At 49.1% G+C, this 24,165-nt stretch overlaps 2 long non-coding RNA genes across 3 annotated transcripts in view; one reads left to right on the top strand and one right to left on the bottom strand.

Moving 5' to 3' along the window:
* The window catches only part of LOC149912528 (uncharacterized), a 158,753-nt gene that overhangs the window by 36,146 nt on the left and 98,442 nt on the right, over positions 1-24,165 (bottom strand). The window lies entirely within an intron of this gene.
* Positions 4,483-24,165, top strand: part of LOC149912533 (uncharacterized) — a 32,612-nt gene continuing 12,929 nt past the window's right edge. Inside the window, exons 1-2 of the long non-coding RNA XR_016461827.1 lie at positions 4,483-4,625; positions 5,174-5,260. This is a non-coding gene — a long non-coding RNA (uncharacterized LOC149912533). The remainder of the gene's footprint in view (positions 4,626-5,173; positions 5,261-24,165) is intronic.

The raw sequence follows: 24,165 nt of genomic DNA, 5'->3' as shown, positions 1-24,165 counted from the left end.
ATCTGCTGAGACAGTGCAAGGCTTGACAATGAGACTACAGTTTATGAAAGGAGCACTTTTTACTTAGGTGCACTTTTCATCTGTTGAACTTCCTGTCGTCTATTGGAAATCTCTGGCACCAGTGCATAAGATTCACCTATTCTATAGAAGTCTGACTGAACCCCATACTGGGATTATTTTTGTTCAATCCAAGCACCTTGGACGTTACTATACATTTATTCAATCATGAGGTAAGTCTGCTTCAGAAGCAATATAGAAAGCATAAAGGGGGAAGAAGATAATGTATTAGTGAAGACTTAACTAGTATTCATAAACTGAAAACTGTGAAACACTATGATGATTACAGAATTTCCCGGAGAAATGTCAAGTTCTTATCTGAATGCTAAATGCAACATCAGTTCACTTCTCACTGGGTTGAATGTTTTAAATATTTGGTAATAATAATGGTTCCTTAATTCTGACATTTAATATGAAAATATTAAAATTCCTGTGTTAGAGTACTTTTTTGTTAGAATGCCAGATGCTAAAGGGATGAAGTGGCACAAGAAAGCAAAATATCTCTGCTGATGGCAGGAAGGACTGTAAGGATGGAAAGGCTGGTGTTTGCCGTGGGAAGGGAACACGTCTGGTTTTCTTGTTCCCTTTGTCTTTGAGTTCCAGAAAAATAGAGGAGAGCGTGCCCTCACCTTGGACCCCTCCTGCCCTCTGCTGCTGAGATGGAGAAATTTCCCACCTCCTACAAGGACATCAGGACAAAGATAAGTAATCAAAATATTTCCAGGCTGGCTGTACTTGTGGGCATCTGTTGCTGGAAAATTTAATGGCATTAAACTGCCTAGATAAGGACAGAATGAGGGTGACAATAGAATGGTACGTAATCACAGTACAATGAAAAAAGTATGCAGGGTGCAGGAAGGGAGGTGTGGACATTCTGAGTTGCAACTCTTTATTTGCTCCAGAAAGCTCTATCAGAATGGAAGACTGAAGGAAATACTTTGAGTGTTTTCTAATGTGACTGGATGAAAGATCCATGTGGCAAATTGAATAACTGAGTGGTAAAGGGACATAGATACCTCACTGTTTCATGGAACCTCTCAGTTAAGCACCTGAGCACTGTGTACAGGACTTGGGAATATAAGTATTAGAGGATCATGGAATATCTGTATTTGGAAGGGACCTCGAGGATCACGTATTCCACCTCCTGGTTCCACACCGGACCTCCTATGGGTCAAGCCCTGTGTCTGAGAGCATTGTGCAAATGCTCTTTGGCCTTTGTCAGCTCAGTGCCAAACCACTGCCCTGGGGAGCCAGTGCCAAATTCCATGTATCTAGTTCATCCTACAGAATGATGCCAAGAACAGTTATAGAGATCGACTTACAAACAAAATTCTTGTCTTGAATTAATGGTACACTCACCATTTAAAAAAAAAAAAAGAAAAAAAAAAAAAAGAAAAGAAAAAAGAGGAAAAAAAAAGAAAAAAAATTAAAGCCACATTCTTACGCTGGCATTTTACAGTATTGTCAGATTTTTGTAATTCTGTTTTGTCATATAAGATTCTCTCAACATGAAATAATGACCAAATTCTCTCTTCAGATCTAAACATACAAATGTTAAAGGCAACAGTGCTGTTCAAGAGTACATTACCAGCTCAAACACTGCTTTGGCTGTAAAACTGAAGGTAGTAAAGAATTTTATCAAGGAGTTGGAAGAAAACAAGTAAGTGTAGATTTAAAAGCAACCTGTATTGTTACTTAGAGTTTGATATAGTGTAATCCAATGCACAGTACTTGTAACGTGTGTTTTACAAAATGCTGTGCAAAGTAGGCATCTATTAAGATAAATGCTGCAAGTTCTAATATGTCCATGACCTTTTCAAGCTGTTCCTTACTCCTACACATCACTACGAGTAGTTCTTCTGTCAGGAAGGATCACATGAGTAATTAACCTGTGACCTTAAGTTTGGAATTAAATGCATACAGTGGAAGTAAGAGCTGTGGGTTATTTTGCTCTTTCAGTGTTGAACAGCCGAGGTGTTTTGTTTTGGAGGGTGGACGGTGATGGGACAAGTGGGGAATGGCTTTAAACTGAGACGGGGGGTGTTGAGGTTTAGGTTGGATGTGAAGAGGAAGTTTTTCAGCCAGAGGGTGGTGAGGCACTGGAACAGGTTGCCCAAGGAGGCTGTGGATGCCCCATCCCTGCAGGCATCCAAGGCCATGCTGGATGTGGCTCTGGGCAGCCTGGGCTGCTGGTGGGCAGGTTAGAAAGCCCACAGGACTTTATTGCAGCCCTGGGTGCAGGGGGATCACTGCTCCTAGCATGCACACAGAAGAGCTGGAGCACACAGGTGATGTACATTCCACTTGTGAACATTCCTGCAATTGCAGAGAGCGTGCGCCTGTTCCAATCACTGCTGCACAGATTAAAAACTGATTGCAGATGAGCTGTTTTGGTATGGGGTTCTTGCCAACGGTCTGCAGTGGCTGTGTGATTCCTCGGGGAGTTGCTCTCCAGCCCAAAGGTCATGTCCTAAGTCGACCAGATCCCGTTTGTGTCCAGAAATGGCTGACAACAGATCAGCTGCTGGTCAAGTTTCTAACATCACACTGGCCTTGCTCCAGTGTCTGTGTCATCAGCCCCAGCACATACGGTGCACCTCTTCAAGGCTTTGCAACACTGAGACTCTGCACTTGGGCTCCAGACATCCTGCTGCACCAAGAGGTTATTCTAGCTTTGGTATCTTGCAACTTTGTATATAACTACATCACTGTAATCATAAATGTCTAGGAGCATGGAGATGGAGAAATTAATCTTCCTGTAATTCTCTGTACTGCAGCCCCGTGGTTGTCAACACCTAATGCAATATTGAAATTTCAGTTGAGAAATTGAAAGCTGCCCTTAACAAAAAAGCATCTGGATTTGTTACTGAAATCACACTGAGGATCAATAAATCCAAATGCTTCTAGCATAACCACGATTATAGGCAGTGTTTAGACAAGCTCTTACAGGAAAACCATGAACACAAGGCTAAAGAGAGACTAAGTGATGCACTCTGCAGGAATACTCATGGAAGTCTTCACAGTGCAGGAGTCTGATCTGATTACAGATGCTGTGCTTTAAGTACCCCTTATCATATCTTTTCTTTCACTGTTGTGCAGGGGTTGGACTCAGTGATCTCTGGAGGCTGGAGATGCTGTTTACTAATGGAAGATGGAGAGAGGAAAAGCAAGTTCAAGGCATGCTGTGCATAGCGACCACATGGCATCTGCACCATGTCCCCCTGCACAAAGGAGGAGCAGCTCACAAGCTTGGCCTGGGCCAGGGAAGGGAGCAGACAAACATCTGGACCGACCCCAAACGAGCTGGTTCTGCAGGTTGGGTGTCTTCTGCTGCTTGTCTCACATCCTGCTGCTCAGCGGTAGATTTGTTCCTGCTCAGTGCTAACAGGAAACTCACACAGCATTTCTGTTTCAGCTGTGCCAACGCTTTGATCCCTTGCTGCTTGGATGGGGCGTTTGAAGAAGGATGCCTGTGCTGATGTCCAGCCAGGCTTTGGGGATGAGTCTCCACACCAGGGTCCGTCTGACAGGACTGAGGGTTGGGGATCCAGCCAGGTCGAGTCCAGCGTGCTTTGCTCTTGTTCTTAGTGCTTGTTTTTGCTCAGGAGGGCAGGAGATGAAACTCGTGAACCAATGCCTGCAGACGGGGTTTGCAGAGAAAGAGGTCCTGCAGGCTTTCTGTGACAGCCACAGAGCTGCAGCGAGGCTGCATCAGTGTAAAACACCAGAGATCCACGGAGGTGTGAAGGGGAGCTGTGGGCTGCAGTCACGCAGGAAGGGATGTGCATGCTCGGGGTTTGGTTGCTGTGTGTGTGTTAAGTGACTGTGATACCACTGCTGGGTCAGTGTGAGTGTACGGAACAAGTGTGACAGCCTTTTGATGGAGTCCTGTGAAAGGAGTCCTATGGATTCGAGATCCAACTATCAGTCTGTGGGCATCATCCAGGAGTTGGGGTAGGGGATGAGGCAAGGGAAGTTGGGCTGAGAAAGGGATAAAGCAGTCTGGCAGCAGTTCTGTGTTTCTCCCATCTCCTGCTTTATTTCCCTACAGGTGAAATAGATGGGTGCTGCAACATGCCCTTGAAAGTAACAAAACCCACCCTAGTGTGGATTTGACATGGGCCCAGCACTGCAAGGGACGCTGCTGGGAGGAAGCGTCCATCTGGCTGAGGGCAGGAAGGCCCTCCAGAGGGATGCACTGAGGCCAGTTGTGCGAGGCTCAACAAGAGCAAGCGCCAGGTCCTGCGCTTTGGTCATGACGACCCCGTGCCAGCTTCTCCAGGATTTGGCTGGGGTAGAATTCCAAGCAGCCCCTGATTCCAGAACATTGGGCTGGGCTGTTGGAATCTTCTGCCCTTGTGCCTGGTCTTGCCTCCCCACCCTGTCCGTCGTGGTGGAGCAGCCTGGTGGCCCTCAGTGATGTCATAAGGGCTAGAATGAGGGGAGGAGCAGTGCGTGCTGCGTCCCTTCATTGGAGCGCTGGAGCTCTGACTGAGCAGCTCGCTTGTTGCACTTGTGCACCGACTGCGTCCCTTTGTCTTCACACCGTCCTGTGCAGCACCTTGTAGGTAAGCTGAGACAGTGTGGGAGAGACGGGGGGACAGTGAGTGCTGAGAACTGCTGGCTGGCGGAGCTCATAGGCTCACATTATCTCCATCAGCAGAGGGGTGGCCATGAGGGACAGGGAGGTGATCGTCCCCCCCTGCTCTGTTCTTGTGAGGCCCCAGCTGCAGTACAGTGTCCAGAAAGACAGGGAGCTGTTGGAGAGGGTCCAGAGGCGAGCCACAGAGATGATCAGGGGACAGGAGCACCTCCCCTGCCAAGACAGGCTGAGGGAGCTGGGCTTGTTCAGCCTGGAGAAATGAAGGCTGTGGGGTGACCTCATGGCAGCCTTCAGTACCTAAAGGGAGCCTAAAAAGAGGGGGGGAATCAACTCTTTGAAAGGGTAGATAACAGCAGGACAAGGGGAAATGGTTTTAAGTTGAAAACTTAAGTTTTTAAGTTGAGGGAGGGCAGATTTTGGATTTTCCGTCGTAGTCTTTGCTAAACCGTGGAAGCAAACTGACCTGCTCTTTCTCTCTCCTCTCTCCACCCTCTGCCTGCTTCCCTGCTGCAGCTTTTGCTCGTGGAAGATCAGAGCAAAGTGACAAGGAACGGCTGCGGATTCGTGAGATTTCTCTTCCTCGTTCTGATCTCTTGCCAGGTACCTGCCATGGTTTGTCTCCCCACATGCTTTAGCAGCCCGTGACGCCCCGTGTTTAGTAACACAGCCTCATCCAGCTTTGATGGGACGCTGGTCACGTGTGGGTTTTCTCCACGTGCTCTGCAGCTCAGCCCTCAGAAGGATGCTGTCTGTGGTGCTGTGACCAGCTGGTCTACAGGAAACCAATCCCTTAGGCAAAGAGTCCCAGCCCCAGCTTGTGCAGAGCTGCACAGCATCACCAGGGACACCAGCAGGCGTGCTTGGGCTGTGTGAGTGTGCCCGACAGCTGTAGGGAGCACAGCAGAGATGTGAACAGAGAAAATAAAAGTGTGTTTCTTTTCAGTTCCAGCTTGTCACACCTACGCTGATGGCTGTGGCGTGCAGCGAGATCAGCTGTGGGCCTGACCTGGCATGGACAGAGGTAGAGTATGAAGCTCTGATTGGTCTTTGTTCCCTGACTGCAGCCAGCAGAGTGAGCCGTAGATGTGCTCTCCTGCTTTCCAAGAGAGCTCCTCTGTGGCAAGACAGTAGTGCAAGTGTGGCAAGTTTATAAAAGTACGAGAGCCATCTCGGCTGTTGTGTTTGTCCTCTACTGACTTTTCCCTTGAAATGGCTGCAGAAACAACAATCATTCTCTGCTCTGTTTGGCCTCGCTGTTGGTTGGACTGCTCAAGAGAGCTGCTTGGTGCTTGCAATGGCACTGTTTGCACCTTGTAACTGCAGCCGTAGCTTTGGTTTCCCTCTTCACGGTCTCCTAGCATCTGAAACAGTCAGCCTTCCTGCACAAAGAGCGCAGGAAAGGTGGGGGCAAAATGGACAAGGCCACCTGTCTGCATCAGTGCCATTGCTGATTAGTCTGGGTGGGGAGAGATGCATCTTTGCATTGCCTGGCGTGTGCCTGCTGCACACCAGGGAGAGAAACAGCCGTTATTAGACTTGCAGTTCCTTCTGAAGTGCCCATGATAAGGACCGAGTGCATTTCCTGCAGCTTTCTCTGCAGATGTGCTCCTCACCTTGAAGTCCTCCTTGTTGGTTCCCAGCTCCTCACCGTGGCCTGTGCTCTCTGTTTCAGGCTGAGAACAAGGGGAAGCCCCTGCTGGACCATGAGGTGGCACCTGTGAATGTTCCAGCTATTGCTGCTGCCCATGCTATTAAGAGATCCGTTGCCCAGGCAGCGGATGAACTCTCCTTTGAGGTAAGCAGTTCAAGGCGTTCCTTGTTGCTCAATTTTACAATGGCAAATGCCTTCAGAGCTGCACTGGTGCAAGTGCTCTCATGCTCGGCGATGTTTGGCAGTGCAGAAGAATGCAGTCATTTGAGCTGTGCTTTCCTCCCAGCCGTGCTGAAGCTGGGATTGACGTTGCAATCTCTTGCAGGTGGGAGACATCATCTGTGTCATCGACATGCCACCAAAGGAGCTGACCCCCTGGTGGAGAGGCAAGCTCGGCTTCCAGGTAGGCACAAGCTTCAGACTGGAGAGTGCAACTTCAGTAAAGGCAGGAATCTCAGCTTAGAGCTGCTCTGCCTGCACAGGATGCCCAGTGGACATAAACAGTTTCCTTGTGTCGGTGTCAGAGGACCTTGCCTTTGGCTGCAAATGTTGAAAAATTATTACCTTTATGCTGTGAACTATGGCCATTTTCTGCTGGATAGTCTTATGGAACGTCAGGCAAGCACGTTCTGAGGGAAATGTTACGTGCCTTTTGGTTTAACAGTTCAGATCTGAGAAGTGCTGCATGCAATAGTTGGCTTCTCTCCTTGTAACAGGTTGGATTTTTCCCAGGGGAGTGTGTGGAACTCATTAATAAGAACATTCCTGAGGCACTCATCAATTCTGTGCCAAAGCCAGGTATGGATGTTACATTTGATGGTGTGGGAAAGCAAAATGAAGTCTTTTTGGGGGTATGTTCCATGTTTAGTACCTCCTTTATCCATCCCACATTGTCCTCTGGGTTGATGATTCTTCATGCACACCATGGGGCAGAGATTTGGCCCAATCCTCCTGAGTTTATGATTGGACTTGGCAAAACTATAGAATCTTCATAGAATGGCTTGGGATGGAAGGGACCTCAGGGATCATCATGCTCCAACCCTCCTGCCTCAGGATGGTCTCCCAGCCCCCACATTTAATGTCAGATTAGACCAGGCTGCCCAGGGCCCCATCCAGCCTGGCCTTGGGCTCCTCCAGAGATGGGGAAAATCCCTTTTTGTATGTACTGGTTGGTAACGTTCTTCCCGTTCTGACGTGCTCTGTAGAATGTGCTGTGCTCGGCCTCGTCCAACGGAGCCAAACCTGAAATGACCTGGTTTCTTCCTTTTGTTGTGCAGTGCCCAAGAAACGCAGCAAGATCCTCACCTTCCTTCGTTCCTTGGTGAAGGCCCGCCCAAAGAAACCGACCGAGCGGGAGGTGGAGAAGGAAAGCGTGTTTGGCGGTGACCTGGGAGAGCATCTTCTCCACTCCGGTCGTGATGGTAAGGAGCTGCCCATTCCTGAGATCTTCCTCTGCTGGCATCTAAATAAGATGAAAGGGAGCTCATATCTAGCAGGGGGTAGGCTGATAGCAGTGGAGGCACGTGTAATGGGAGTTGATGGCTGAAGGATAAAGTGAGGCGGATACTCCTAAGAGACAAGCGCATCTGTATTTGCTTCAGCCAAGCCTGGCTGGGCTTAGTGGATGGGATGTGAAGCACAGCCTGCAGCACGATTGAATCAGGAGCTCCACTGACGGCTGGCACGTGTTCTTCAGTCCCCCAGGTCCTCCAGAGCTGCGCTGAGTTCATTGAGCAGCACGGCGTGGTGCAGGGGATATACCGCCTGTCCGGCGTCGCGTCCAACATCCAGAGACTGCGGTAAGAGTGCTGCGACTGACACAGCCTGAGTGCATCTGGTGTGGCTTTGGGCTTGCCTTCCTCTCGCTCAACCGGGTTTGCGTCCCTCTCTCCAGGCAGGAATTTGAGTCGGAGCAGATTCCTGAGCTCACCGTCCGTGACATTCACAGCGTGAGCTCCCTCTGCAAGATGTACTTCAGGGAGCTCCCGAACCCTCTGCTCACCCACCAGCTGTACGGCAAGTTCTCGGTAAGCACAAGGCCACGTCTTTCATTTCCCTCTTCCTGGGCCTCTTGGCAGATGGCTGCAGCAGTGCCCCAGCTCGGAGGCCCTTTTGCTGTCAGCCCCACGAGGTTTACTCGCAGTGGTGTACTAGCCTGATTGGTGTCTCGCTCCCTTTCTGCACTACTCCAGGATGCTGTTGGTGCCGCTACAGAGGAGGAGCGGCTGCTCAGAATGCAGGACGTCATCCAGCAGCTGCCCGCTCCTCACTACAGGTCAGTGCTGCCCTCAGCCTGCTGAGCTCAGCCCTGCTGCATTGCAGAGGGCAACGATGCGGTTCCAGCCTTTGTCTTTCTGCATTGCAGCACGGCATGCTCGTTGGTGCTGAACATTTGCCTCTCTTGTTTTCCAGGACACTGGAGTTCCTGATGAGACACTTGGCATGTCTGGCTGGGAGCTCCACCACCACAAACATGCATGCCAAGAACCTAGCCATTGTGTGGGCTCCAAACCTCTTAAGGTAAACTTCTGGTTCTGTTTCAACACTTCCTCTGTTCTCCAGTTAAGAAAAGCAGTCCTCTCTTTTTCTCCATCAAATGTGCTCTTCTCCTGTAAAATCTGTGGCTGACAGAAGCGCAGGAGCCTGGGCTGTTCTCCATCCCCACGGGCACAATGTCTAGGTGACAATTTCTGCAGTCTTGTTGAGATGGGACTGACGTGTCCTTGATCATCCAGGGGAATTTCTGCAGTGGCATCACTGACTGCCCACTGCGGAAGTCTCCAGAGCCTCAGCTGACAGCTTTTGGCTGCAACAATTCAGACTCGGGGAAGCGGTCTTGGAGAAATGACTTCTAAAATCTGCCTTTTCTACAGATCACAGCAGAACGAGTCTGCCTGCGCCAGCGGAAGAGCTGCCTGCATGGAGCTGCAGACGCAGTCGGATGTGGTGGAATTCATCATCAACCACACTGACGTCCTCTTCGGCTCCAAATCCGGAGCAGACATTGCAGATGCAGCAGGTGAGTGTCTTCCTCCATTAGCTTGATCTTGACCTGACACCTTGACCAAATGCAGGCCTTCTCCAGGATGTTTGAGATACTCTTTTACCATCAAGGGGACAGCAGACCTCTGGACTTCCATTAGGGTATGGCATCCTGTTGCTGGATGCTGAGAATGTCCAAGCCCAAACTTCACAAGGAGGAAACCGTCATTATTATGGTTTGCACGCAGGAAAAGCTTGATGCAAGTGTGGCAGCGAAGCTTTCTCAGTTCCCTGCCCCCATTTCCTTGGGTTTTTCCTTGCCTATTTTGATACAGTAAGCTGCTCTTAATGATGACCATGTCCTTTGCCATAAACACACCTCTTCCCACATGGTTATTTTGGGCTCCTCTTCTTCCAGTGGCTCGGATAAGCAAGCCTGAGAAAAATACAGCACCTCCCCCAGAACTGTGGTGGCTGTGCTGCTGCTTTCTGATCCTCGCTCTTACCTGTGGTTTTCCCTGACAGGGCACAATTCTCTCCCAGGGCCCAAGTCTGTGGGGGTCTCTTCTGCTGCCACAAAGCTGCTCAGCCTGGAGGAGGCACAGGCACAGAGGCGAGGCCACAGCACCTCTTCTGTGGTAACAGAGAGCAGCAGGGACATTGAAGTGGAAGAAAGCCCTGCAGCTGGGCAGGGCAAATTCCACACCGTCGTTGACTTTCCATCTGACAGGTAAAGAGGACTTTCTTTTCCAGCACCTAGCATCATTGTTTGGGTGGGTTTTTGTGTTTTCCTGCAGAAACCAGGCAGTGCTAGGAACAAGCAACTGCTGCCAAGAGCTCAGTGCTGCTCTTCCCTCACCCTGCACCACGCACGACTCACAGCATTGGCTGTTTTCTCTCTCCAGACAAAATCCACCCAGCAAGACTGAGGAATCACCAGCTAGCAGTTGGTGTTGCTGCTTCAGCCTCAGGAAGCCATCCTCTGGCAGCAAACGCCAACTGCAGCGCAATGCCAGGCAGCCCTCAGAAACAGCAGTGGTAGTCCTGGCAGGTAAGGGTGCAAATGCAGCTTCCAAATCCCTGCTTTTCAGGAACATACAATTCAAGCTTGCTCTGCACATGTATCTCTTTCTAGCGTTCAATCCCGTGCCTAAATCTTCACCCCTGATCAAGTACCACTGTCGTAATTCAGCTTGTGAAAGTTTGACACTAACCCCTGTGTATCCTTTCTAGGTGAATCGAGCCCTTGCCAAGCCATAAGATCCAGGGCAAGTAGCGAGGATGCTCTGTGTGCTTCCATCAGTGGAGAGCTCTTAGGAAGCACAAATTGCTGCAGTTCTAATAGCAGCCTTCCATCTAACAACATTAATGGAGAGAAGGAGCTCATCGAAGTCCATGCTCTCATTACACCTGGCTCTGCTGAAGTTGCTGACCTGAGCCTGCAAGCCACCACAGTCACAAGTGTGGATTTTAACCCAGAGTCTCTGCAGTGCCGCCCATCTGAAGCACAGTGTGAGTGCCCCGACAGCAGCACCTCCATGCAGGAGCAGGTCAGCATCAGTGAAGAGGAGCAGAGCCTCTTGCAGGGGGACTTTCAATCAGGCCTCCAGTCCCAGGCACCGGACAGCAGCACTGAGAGCTCTGAGCCACTCTCTCCATGACAAGACAGGATGAGTCCCATCTTCACCGTGGACCTCTCACACCCTCCTGTCCTTTATATAATAATAAAAGCACACTCGTGCTCAATCAACGCCTTGACTGCCTCCAGTGCCTTCATTCAAACAGATTGGGATGAATGCAGCACACAGCAAGGCACCTCAGCTTGCAATGCTGTGGCCGTGGGGTGCGTGCAGCACAGCTCCGTGTTTGTTCCTGTTTTGTCTGGCTTTGGGATGTCTGCAGGGGGAGCTCTGCTACCATTTGGCATGGTAGCAAATAATCTCTCGCATCCTGGATGCTGCTCATGATACTCCCAAGCTTCCTGGCTGTGGCTTTGTGATGCTTTTCAGGGCTTTCTGATGCATTTCCATGCGTTGGCTGTTCTTTAACACCTCTCTCCTCCCATCATGTCCTTTCCTGGCTCCCATCTACGAACTGGCCCTGCAGATCATCTCCAGACCTGTCATCATCACACTGCGGCAGGAGAAGCTCCCCCTGGCCAACGTCAGGCAGTACTGCTTGGTCTGCAGCTCAGTGGCCATTTCCCTTTTAGGCGGCTCCTGCAGAAGAATCAAGCAGCAGAACCTTTTGCTCACCCTGCAGCACAAAGATGCTACGCAAGCAGAAACAACCTGGGAATCTCTGGGTCTGCAAGACTTCACAGACACTCACCGACTGTGTCTGATGGTTCCCTCCCATCCTTGATTTCCTTCTCCCCTTCTCCACATCAGATCCCACTGCTGAGCCATGATCAAGCTGCCCAGTGTGGCAGAGCATCGTGCAGAGCCGTGCTGGCACCTCCTCCCCTTCCTCTCCTGCAGCTCAGCCTGCAACCTGAGCAAGTTTTTTTCTGAGAAAGTGACCAGCTCTTTTCCATCCCTTTGCCCCTACAAACAGTTGTCCAGAGGATCTCGTCCAAGAATTCCTGGAACAGCCTGCAGCTGGCTCTCCTGAAGTTCAGGCTCCTGCCTTTGCTTCCTGCCAGGCCCGCATTCCTTGAGATCACCAACTCAAGGAGGGCATGGTCACTGCAGCCCTGACCGCCTCCTGTCGTAACCCCTGGTGTGCACCATGTCCAGCAATGCTTCCCTTCTGCTTGCTGTGCCCAATGCCTGCACCACAGAGTGATTCTCACTGCACTCCAGGAGTCTGTCAGATTGCTTGCAGCCAGCCATGCTGATTTCCCAGACTGACTGGAATCCCCCATCAGGATGAGAGTCAGTGAGTGCGATGCTTCTGCTGGCTGCAGTAAGCAGCTCCCACCAACAGGCTCTCTTTCCAGGCGGCTGTAGCAGACCCTCACCTCCAGAAGCCCTGCACTGCTGCAGTTCCTGATTTTACCCACAAGTTCACAACCTGCTCATGGCTCTTCTTAGTTCTTTGCAGTCAACTTCTCATCATAGAGGGCAAATCCCTTGCCTTCCAGAATTCCATAGTATCAATTGTGTCTGCTTTACGTCAGGATTTTTTTTCTTTCTTTTCTTTTCCCATTTTCTAGGTAGGAAAATGAATTTCTGAGCCAGGAGAAGCAGAAGTGAAACAGTCTTCCTGGCACTGCTCAGGTTGCATGAGTTGCCAAGTGCTCCTCAGGTAATGTGTGCTGAAGAGCTGACCTTGGTGGCAGGGGCTGTGGCTGCATTTTGTGCCTGTCATGCGGGAATCCAAGAAAGCCTATTCAGAGCAGGAGCTGCAGAGCGAGATAAACATCACGAGAAGGTAAGGCTGAGAAGCAAGGACACCTCCAGAAAGAAGAGAAAAACTGAGTCAAGTGAGCTGCGTGACGGCCGTGTGATGCTGACCATGATTGGAGGAAGAGCGCATGGCTGGGAATGACTGATGGCTCTGGTTGGATGGGTGCCTGTGTGCACAGAGTTAAGGAGTGTTTGTGGGATGTTTTGCTGGCATCTAACGGCTGTAAGGGGAAGTCAAGAGAGAAAACTTGTGAATGCATATAAGGGATGTTAAAATCTGGAATGGATTGTTTGGATCATTCACATCTGAGTCCAGATTGCCACATTGCCAGAACGTGGGGCCCAGGATTTCCCTTAGAGTGCCAACTGCTTATTTTACATGATAAAAGGTAACATTGAAAAAAGCTTCCCTTTTTGCATTAGAATAAGGCATTGATATTTGATGTTTCTGTCTTTCCATTCCTTTAGCAGCCTGGGTGTTGATGCAGCTGCATGCATCTGCTGCCCTCCCCTTCTGTTTTGTGTAAAAGAACAGTAAAATATGCAATCAGTGTGAGATCTTTCTGAAGTATTTTACTTTATTTGCCCCTAGGCTGCAATGGCTGGGAAATGGCAGTGTCACCCAGGAGCCCACACGGCGACCTGATGTCTCATTGTTGGGGTCTATTGGAAACCACCACGATGACAAAAGAATGCCTGGGATTCCTCCGGCCCAAATGCCAAACCTTGCACTTGGCTGTGCTGAACCTCATGAGGTTCACCCAGGCCCACCTCTCAAGTCTGCTGAGCTCAAACAGATGTCCTTTTTCTCGTGTCCTTCCATTCCGAGTCCATCTGTTCCCCAAAGCAAAAGAATTTGGAGGGAACCACCGACAGTTATGTGAGCGATTTCAGCGTCTATTTCTGATCATGGCAACAACTTCAGAGGTCACACTTAATTTACGGTGCCCGTTGTAATTCTGACCAAGGCTGCAGTTGCAGCTGACTTCCCAAGGCTGCAAGACGTGGTGGTGACACAGCCTTGTGCTTCTGCATTGGTGCTCATCCCACGTTTCCTTTCTCTGTCTCGCAGGTCAGCTCCTGCTGGAAGCAGATGGTATCCCAGTGTGAATGAAGGTCAGTGCAGGAGCAGCTGCTGATGGGAGGAAGGAAGTCCATGCTGAAGAGCTCTGAAGCATCTGCAGGTATGGTTCTGGAGGAGGCAGCAGTGATGTCGGAGGGCTCCCAGCAGGAAGCTGTCTCATCCAAATGCTTGCTGAGTGGTTGGAAGGGAGCTTTCTGCATGACAGCAGCACCAGTTGCTTGCTTCAAATGCTGCAAAGACAAGGATTAGCACGAGTTCCAGTATCTACAGTATCATCACGAATCACGATAGGATTACAATGTGTCCTCATACAAACGCAGCCATTTCTCCCTGAGTCCAAAGGCTGTCCGGAAAGCATCTTTGAGGTCTCTCACACCAAACCACTGCTGTCCGTGTGGGATCTGACTCATTAGGGTATAGGGGTTAGGAACCACAGGCTGTCTTTTGAGAACGGGTTCAGTCATTTCCTTACATCTTGCACCAGCCGATACGTGCCGTCTGCCTTCCGTGCCGACAGGATTGGGGTGTTATAAGGCCACAGAAAAGGTTCCAGAAGACCATCCTTAACCACTGTCTGTGTTACAGCTTTTAGACCCACTCTCCCTTCTAAGGCTATGGGATATTGTTGCTGTTTCACAGCTCCACTCCCTCCTTGGGCAGTTATTTGTAAGGGAAAATTGTGAGTCCACCCCGATTTCCTTCCCCTGCCCACACCTTTGGATTCATTTCTTCTTCATCACAGCTGTTAACACATTCATTGACCCCTGATATCTGTTTCACAGACTTGCAGCTGTAATCCTCATTTAACTGTTAAATCTCTCCCCCATAAATCAGTCCCTGCTTCAGGCACACAGAACAATTGCCCTGCAACTATTTTATCTTTCCATTTTAGTTCTGTGGTCTCCAAGAGTGGAGCTGTCACTTCTGATCCTTCAGCCCCAGTTATGCACAACAGCCACATCCAGATACACGTCTGGTACCTCTGAACTAGCTAATGCTGTAGGATGGAATGTTGTTTCTGCACTGGCTATCAAATGTGGGATTGCTCTGAAGCAGTACAGCACCATGTGTTTTGTAATTTGCCCTTAGAAACAGTTTGAAAAAGTAGAAAGACTTTATTAGTATTAGTATTAGTAAAAAGAAGTTATTTCATAACATATTTTAGAAATACAGTTGTTCAATCATGTGATCAATTCTCACTTACAGAACTGTAATGGTTACAAATTGCATGGGTTTAGTATTAAGGACCAGAAAGCATGTTGTAAGGCCATTCTGTTTGGATAGGAGAAGCTCAGCAAAAGAAAAACAGACTCCAAAGAAGCCAGGGCCTCCACACAAGGCCGAATTGACTCACTCTGTGGGCAGGTTGGGATGCAACAGGCAGGCATCAAGAGACTCCCCTCTGTCCTCCTTCCAAACTTCTCTCTCTTCAGGGATGAGCAGGTGTCCAGAAATAGTGGCCAAGTGTTGATACGCAGCTGGCAGACGTTCAATAATTAGCAGTATACCTGCTGAGCTAGCAACAATTGGTGTTTAGCCAGTCACACACAGAATGGCCCGGGTGGGAAGGGACCTCAAGGATCAGGAATCTCCAACTCCCTGCCACAGGCAGGGACACCAGCCTCTGCAGCACTGCACATATGCACACGGCTGGATAGAAACAGCAGTGTGGGAAAAAACTGTATGTTGTGGATGAAAAGGGTGAATCAGAATGGCTTAACAGCTGTCCCACAAGGAAAAGCAATCCCTTACCTGCTGTGCCATGCTCATGGCACCAGCAATGCAGATGCCAGCAGCTGATGCCCACAAGGACAGCCAGCCTGGACTTATTTTCATTACATATCTTTGTCCTGATGTCCTTCTAGAAGCTGGAACATTTCTCCCTCTGAGCAGCAGAGGGCAGGAGAGATCCAAGGTGAGGGCACACTCTCCTCTATTTATCTAGCACTGAAAGATTAAGACAAAATGAAAACCAGATGTGTTTCCCTGCCCATGGCAAACACCAGCCTTTCCATCCTCACAGTCCTTCCTGACATCAGCAGCAATGGAAACAACATCCCACACACCTTTGCCATGTCTGGCAGAGGTTGCAGCTCTTTTTCTTGCATCCCTCTAGCTTTCAAGTCAACAGTGACTGTGTCACACAAGGAAAAGCAATCTTTTACCTGCTGTGCCATGCTCGAGGCAGCAGCAATGCAGATGCCAGCAGCTGATGCCCACAAGGACAGCCAGCCTGGACTTATTTCCATTACATATCTTTGTCCTGATGTCCTTCCAGAAGATGGAACATTTCTCCATCACAGCAGAAGAGGGCAGGAGGGGTCCAAGCTGAGGGCACACTCTCCTCTTTTTCTGGCACACAAAGAGAAAGAGAAGATGAAAACCAGATGTGTTTTCCTGCCCATGGCAAACACCAGACTTCCCATCCTTACAGTCCTTCCTGACATCAGCAGCAACTGAAAAAACATCCCACTCACCTTTGCCATGTCTGGCAGAGGTTGCAGCTCTTTCTATTGCATCCCTCTAGCTTTCAAGTCAAGAGCTCCTGTGTCACACAAGGAAAAGCAATCTTTTACCTGCTTTGCCATGCTCATGGCAGCAGCAATGCAGATGCCAGCAGCTGATGACCACAAGGAGAGCCAGCCTGGACTTATTTTCATTACATATCTTTGTCCTGATGTCTTTCCAGAAGCTGGGACATTTCTCCATCTCAGCAGAAGAGGGCAGGATGGGTCCAAGGTGAGGGCACACTCTGCTCTTTATCTGGCACTCAAAGAGAAAGAGAAAATGGAAACCAGATGTGTTTCCCTGCCCATGGCAAACACCAGCCTTTCCATCCTTACAGTCCTCCTGACATCAGCACTAACTGAAACAACATCCCACTCACCTTTGCCATGTCTGGCAGAGGTTGCAGCTCTTTCTATTGCATCCCTCTAGGTTTCAAGTCAAGAGCTCCTGTGTCACACAAGGAAAAGCAATCTTTTACCTGCTGTGCCATGCTCATGGCAGCAGCAATGCAGATGCCAGCAGCTGATGCCCACAAGGACAGCCAGCCTGGACTTATTTTCATTACACATCTTTGTCCTGATGTCCTTCTAGAAGCTTGGACATTTCTCCCTCTCAGCAGCAGAGGGCAAGAGAGTTCCAAGTTGAGGGCAAACTATCCCCTGTTTATCTGGCACTCAAAGAGAAAGAGAAAATGAAAACCAGATGTGTTTCCCTGCCCATGGCAAACACCAGCCTTTCCATCCTTACAGTCCTTCGTGACATCAGCAGCAATGGAAACAACATCCCACTCACCTTTGCCATGTCTGGTAGAGGTTGCAGCTCTTTCTATTGCATCCCTCTAGCTTTCAAGTCAAGAGCTCCTGTGTCACACAAGGAAAAGCAATCTTTTACCTGCTTTGCCATGCTCATGGCAGCAGCAATGCAGATGCCAGCAGCTGATGCCCACAAGGACAGCCAGCCTGGACTTATTTTCATTACATATTTTTGTCCTGATGTCCTTCTAGAAGCTTGGACATTTCTCCATCTCAGCAGAAGTGGGCAGGAGGGGTCCAAGGTGAGGGCACACTCTGCTCTTTATCTGGCACTCGAAGAGAAAGAGAAAATGGAAACCAGATGTGTTTCCCTGCCCATGGCAAACACCAGCCTTTCCATCCTTACAGTCTTCCTGACTTCAGCAATAATTGAAACAACATCCCACTCACCTTTGCCATGTCTGGCAGAGGTTGCAGCTCTTTCTATTGCATCCCTCTAGCTTTCAAGTCAAGAGCTCCTGTGTCACACAAGGAAAAGCAACCTTTTACCTGCTTTGCCATGCTCATGGCAGCAGCAATGCAGATGCCAGCAGCTGATGACCACAAGGAGAGCCAGCCTGGACTTATCTTCATTAAATATCTTTGTCCTGATGTCTTTCCAGAAGCTGGGACATTTCTCCATCTCAGCAGAAGAGGGCAGGATGGGTCCAAGGTGAGGGCACACTCTGCTCTTTATCTGGCACTCAAAGAGAAAGAGAAAATGGAAACCAGATGTGTTTCCCTGCCCATGGCAAACACCAGCCTTTCCATCCTTACAGTCCTCCTGACATCAGCACTAACTGAAACAACATCCCACTCACCCTTGCCATGTCTGCCAGAGGTTGCAGCTCTTTCTATTGCATCCCTCTAGCTTTCAAGTCAAGAGCTCCTGTGTCACACAAGGAAAAGCAATCTTTTACCTGCTGTGCCATGCTCATGGCAGCAGCAATGCAGATGCCAGCAGCTGATGCCCACAAGGACAGCCAGCCTGGACTTATTTTCATTACACATCTTTGTCCTGATGTCCTTCTACAAGCTGGAACATTTCTCCATCTCAACAGAAGAGGGCAGAAGGGGTCCAAGGTGAGGGCACACTCTCCCCTGTTTATCTGGCACGCAAAGAGAAAGAGAAAATGAAAACCAGATGTGTTTCCCTGCCCATGGCAAACACCAGCCTTTCCATCCTTACAGTCCTCCTGACATCAGCACTAATTGTAAGAACATCCCACTCACCTTTGCCATGTCTGGCAGAGGTTGCAGCTCTTTCTATTGCATCCCTCTAGCTTTCAAGTCAAGAGCTCCTGTGTCACACAAGGAAAAGCAACCTTTTACCTGCTTTGCCATGCTCATGGCAGCAGCAATGCAGATGCCAGCAGCTGATGCCCACAAGGACAGCCAGCCTGGACTTATTTTCATTACACATCTTTGTCCTGATGTCCTTCTAGAAGCTTGGACATTTCTCCCTCTCAGCAGCAGAGGGCAAGAGAGTTCCAAGTTGAGGGCAAACTATCCCCTGTTTATCTGGCACTCAAAGAGAAAGAGAAAATGAAAACCAGATGTGTTTCCCTGCCCATGGCAAACACCAGCCTTTCCATCCTTACAGTCTTCCTGACTTCAGAAGTAATTGAAACAACATCCCACTCAGCTTTGCCATGTCTGGCAGAGGTTGCAGCTCTTTCTATTGCATCCCTCTAGCTTTCAAGTCAAGAGCTCCTGTGTCACACAAGGAAAAGCAATCTTTTACCTGCTTTGCCATGCTCATGGCAGCAGCAATGCAGATGCCAGCATCTGATGCCCACAAGGACAGCCAGCCTGGACTTATTTTCATTACATATCTTTGTCCTGATGTCCTTCTAGAAGCTTGGACATTTCTCCCTCTCAGCAGCAGAGGGCAAGAGAGTTCCAAGTTGAGGGCAAACTATCCCCTGTTTATCTGGCACTCAAAGAGAAAGAGAAAATGAAAACCAGATGTGTTTCCCTGCCCATGGCAAACACCAGCCTTTCCATCCTTACAGTCCTCCTGACATCAGCACTAACTGAAACAACATCCCACTCACCTTTGCCATGTCTGGCAGAGGTTGCAGCTCTTTCTATTGCATCCCTCTAGCTTTCAAGTCAAGAGCTCCTGTGTCACACAAGGAAAAGCAATCTTTTACCTGCTGTGCCATGCTCATGGCAGCAGCAATGCAGATGCCAGCAGCTGATGCCCACAAGGACTGCCAGCCTGGACTTATTTTCATTACATATCTTTGTCCTGATGTCCTTCCAGAAGATGGAACATTTCTCCATCTCAGCAGCAGAGGGCAGGATGGGTCCAAGGTGAGGGCACACTCTCCCCTGTTTATCTGGCACTCAAAGAGAAAGAGAAAATGAAAACCAGATGTGTTTCCCTGCCCATGGCAAACACCAGCCTTTCCATCCTTACTGTCCTTCCTGACATCAGCACTAATTGAAACAACATCCCACTCACCTTTGCCATGTCTGGCAGAGGTTACAGCTCTTTCTATTGCATCCCTCTAGCTTTCAAGTCAAGAGCTCCTGTGTCACACAAGGAAAAGCAATCTTTTACCTGCTTTGCCATGCTCATGGCAGCAGCAATGCAGATGCCAGCAGCTGATGCCCACAAGGACAGCCAGCCTGGACTTATTTTCATTACACATCTTTGTCCTGATGTCCTTCAAGAAGCTTGGACATTTCTCCCTCTCAGCAGCAGAGGGCAAGAGAGTTCCAAGTTGAGGGCAAACTATCCCCTGTTTATCTGGCACTCAAAGAGAAAGAGAAAATGAAAACCAGATGTGTTTCCCTGCCCATGGCAAACACCAGCCTTTCCATCCTTACAGTCCTTCGTGACATCAGCAGCAATGGAAACAACATCCCACTCACCTTTGCCATGTCTGGTAGAGGTTGCAGCTCTTTCTATTGCATCCCTCTAGCTTTCAAGTCAAGAGCTCCTGTGTCACACAAGGAAAAGCAATCTTTTACCTGCTTTGCCATGCTCATGGCAGCAGCAATGCAGATGCCAGCAGCTGATGCCCACCAGGACAGCCAGCCTGGACTTATTTTCATTACATATTTTTGTCCTGATGTCCTTCTAGAAGCTTGGACATTTCTCCATCTCAGCAGAAGTGGGCAGGAGGGGTTCAAGGTGAGGGCACACTCTGCTCTTTATCTGGCACTCAAAGAGAAAGAGAAAATGAAAACCAGATGTGTTTCCCTGCCCATGGCAAACACCAGCCTTTCCATCCTTACAGTCCTTCCTGACATCAGCAGCAATGGAAACAACATCCCACTCACCTTTGCCATGTCTGGCAGAGGTTGCAGCTCTTTCTATTGCATCCCTCTAGCTTTCAAGTCAAGAGCTCCTGTGTCACACAAGGAAAAGCAATCTTTTACCTGCTGTGCCATGCTCATGGCAGCAGCAATGCAGATGCCAGCAGCTGATGCCCACAAGGACAGCCAGCCTGGACTTATTTTCATTACATATCTTTGTCCTGATGTCCTTCTAGAAGCTTGGACATTTCTCCATCTCAGCAGAAGTGGGCAGGAGGGGTCGAAGGTGAGGGCACACTCTGATCTTTATCTGGCACTCAAAGAGAAAGAGAAAATGAAAACCAGATGTGTTTCCCTGCCCATGGCAAACACCAGCCTTTCCATCCTTACAGTCCTCCTGACATCAGCACTAACTGAAACAACATCCCACTCACCCTTGCCATGTCTGGCAGAGGTTGCAGCTCTTTCTATTGCATCCCTCTAGCTTTCAAGTCAAGAGCTCCTGTGTCACACAAGGAAAAGCAATCTTTTACCTGCTGTGCCATGCTCATGGCAGCAGCAATGCAGATGCCAGCAGCAGATGCCCACAAGGACAGCCAGCCTGGACTTATTTTCATTACATATGTTTGTCTTGATGTCCTTCTAGAAGCTTGGACATTTCTCCATCTCAGCAGAAGAGGGCAGGATGGGTCCAAGGTGAGGGCACACTCTCCTCTTTATCTGGCACTCAAAGAGAAAGAGAAAATGAAAACCAGATGTGTTTCCCTGCCCATGGCAAACACCAGCCTTTCCATCCTTACAGTCCTTCCTGCCATCAGCACTAATTGAAACAACATCCCACTCACCTTTGCCATGTCTGGCAGAGGTTGCAGCTCTTTCTATTGCATCCCTCTAGCTTTCAAGTCAAGAGCTCCTGTGTCACACAAGGAAAAGCAATCTTTTACCTGCTGTGCCATGCTCATGGCAGCAGACATGCAGATGCCAGCAGCTGATGCCCACAAGGACAGCCAGCCTGGACTTATTTTCATTACATATCTTTGTCCTGATGTCCTTCTACAAGCTGGAACATTTCTACATCTCAGCAGAAGTGGGCAGGAGGGGTCCAAGGTGAGGGCACACTCTGCTCTTTATCTGGCACTCAAAGAGAAAGAGAAAATGAAAACCAGATGTGTTTCCCAGCCCATGGCAAACACCAGCCTTTCCATCCTTACAGTCCTCCTGAAATCAGCACTAACTGAAACAACATCCCACTCACCCTTGCCATGTCTGCCAGAGGTTGCAGCTCTTTCTATTGCATCCCTCTAGCTTTCAAGTCAAGAGCTCCTGTGTCACACAAGGAAAAGCAATCTTTTACCTGCTTTGCCATGCTCATGGCAGCAGCAATGCAGATGCCAGCAGCTGATGCCCACAAGGACAGCCAGCCTGGACTTATTTTCATTACATATCTTTGTCCTGATGTCCTTCTAGAAGCTTGGACATTTCTCCATCTCAGCAGAAGTGGGCAGGAGGGGTCCAAGATAAGGGCACACTCTGATCTTTATCTGGCACTCAAAGAGAAAGAGAAAATGAAAACCAGATGTGTTTCCCTGCCCATGGCAAACACCAGCCTTTCCATCCTTACAGTCCTCCTGACATCAGCACTAACTGAAACAACATCCCACTCACCCTTGCCATGTCTGGCAGAGGTTGCAACTCTTTCTATTGCATCCCTCTAGCTTTCAAGTCAAGAGCTCCTGTGTCACACAAGGAAAAGCAATCTTTTACCTGCTGTGCCATGCTCATGGCAGCAGAAGTCCAGATGCCAGCAGCTGATGCCCACAAGGACAGCCAGCCTGCACTTATTTTCATTACTTATCTTTGTCCTGATGTCCTTCTACAAGCTGGAACATTTCTCCATCTCAGCAGAAGAGGGCAGGATGGGTCCAAGGTGAGGGCACACTCTCCTCTTTATCTGGCACTCAAAGAGAAAGAGAAAATGAAAACAAGATGTGTTTCCCAGCCCATGGCAAACACCAGCCTTTCCATCCTTAGAGTCCTTCCTGACATCAGCAGCAATGGAAACAACATCCCACTCACCTTTGCCATGTCTGGCAGAGGTTGCAGCTCTTTCTATTGCATCCCTCTAGCTTTCAAGTCAAGAGCTCCTGTGTCACACAAGGAAAAGCAATCTTTTACCTGCTTTGCCATGCTCATGGCAGCAGCAATGCAGATGCCAGCAGCTGATGCCCACAAGGACAGCCAGCCTGGACTTATTTTCATTACATATCTTTGTCTTGATGTCCTTCTAGAAGCTTGGACATTTCTCCCTCTCAGCAGCAGAGGGCAAGAGAGTTCCAAGTTGATGGCAAACTATCCCATGTTTATCTGGCACTCAAAGAGAAAGAGAAAATGAAAACCAGATGTGTTTCCCTGCCCATGGCAAACACCAGCCTTTCCATCCTTACAGTCTTCCTGACTTCAGCAATAATTGAAACAACATCCCACTCACCTTTGCCATGTCTGGCAGAGGTTGCAGCTCTTTCTATTGCATCCCTCTAGCTTTCAAGTCAAGAGCTCCTGTGTCACACAAGGAAAAGCAATCTTTTACCTGCTGTGCCATGCTCATGGCAGCAGCAATGCAGATGCCAGCAGCTGATGCCCACAAGGACAGCCAGCCTGGACTTATTTTCATTACATATCTTTGTCTTGATGTCCTTCTAGAAGCTTGGACATTTCTCCATCTCAGCAGAAGTGGGCAGGAGGGGTCCAAGGTGAGGGCACACTCTGCTCTTTATCTGGCACTCAAAGAGAAAGAGAAAATGAAAACCAGATGTGTTTCCCTGCCCATGGCAAACACCAGCCTTTCCATCCTTACAGTCCTTCCTGACATCAGCACTAACTGAAACAACATCCCACTCACCCTTGCCATGTCTGCCAGAGGTTGCAGCTCTTTCTATTGCATCCCTCTAGCTTTCAAGTCAAGAGCTCCTGTGTCACACAAGGAAAAGCAATCTTTTACCTGCTGTGCCATGCTCATGGCAGCAGCAATGCAGATGCCAGCAGCTGATGCCCACAAGGACAGCCAGCCTGCACTTATTTTCATTACGTATCTTTGTCCTGATGTCCTTCTACAAGCTGGAACATTTCTCCATCTCAGCAGAAGAGGGCAGGATGGGTCCAAGGTGAGGGCACACTCTCCTCTTTATTTGGCACTCAAAGAGAAAGAGAAAATGAAAACAAGATGTGTTTCCCTGCCCATGGCAAACACCAGCCTTTCCATCCTTACAGTCCTTCCTGACATCAGCAGCAATGGAAACAACATCCCACTCACCTTTGCCATGTCTGGCAGAGGTTGCAGCTCTTTCTATTGCATCCCTCTAGCTTTCAAGTCAAGAGCTCCTGTGTCACACAAGGAAAAGCAATCTTTTACCTGCTTTGCCATGCTCATGGCAGCAGCAATGCAGATGCCAGCAGCTGATGCCCACAAGGACAGCCAGCCTGGACTTATTTTCATTACATAACTATGTCCTGATGTCCTTCTAGAAGCTTGGACATTTCTCCATCTCAGCAGAAGTGGGCAGGAGGGGTCCAAGGTGAGGGCACACTCTGCTCTTTATCTGGCACTCAAAGAGAAAGAGAAAATGAAAACCAGATGTGTTTCCCTGCCCATGGCAAACACCAGCCTTTCCATCCTTACAGTCCTCCTGACATCAGCACTAACTGAAACAACATCCCACTCACCCTTGCCATGTCTGGCAGAGGTTGCAGCTCTTTCTATTGCATCCCTCTAGCTTTCAAGTCAAGAGCTCCTGTGTCACACAAGGAAAAGCAATCTTTTACCTGCTGTGCCATGCTCATGGCAGCAGCAATGCAGATGCCAGCAGCTGATG

This window comes from Phasianus colchicus, chromosome Z (genome assembly GCF_987193195.1).
Source record: "Phasianus colchicus chromosome Z, bPhaCol1.hap1.1, whole genome shotgun sequence".
NCBI classification, from domain to species: domain Eukaryota; kingdom Metazoa; phylum Chordata; class Aves; order Galliformes; family Phasianidae; genus Phasianus; species Phasianus colchicus.
Note: the sequence above shows the minus strand (reverse complement) of the source record. Positions and strands in the feature narration are given on the sequence as shown.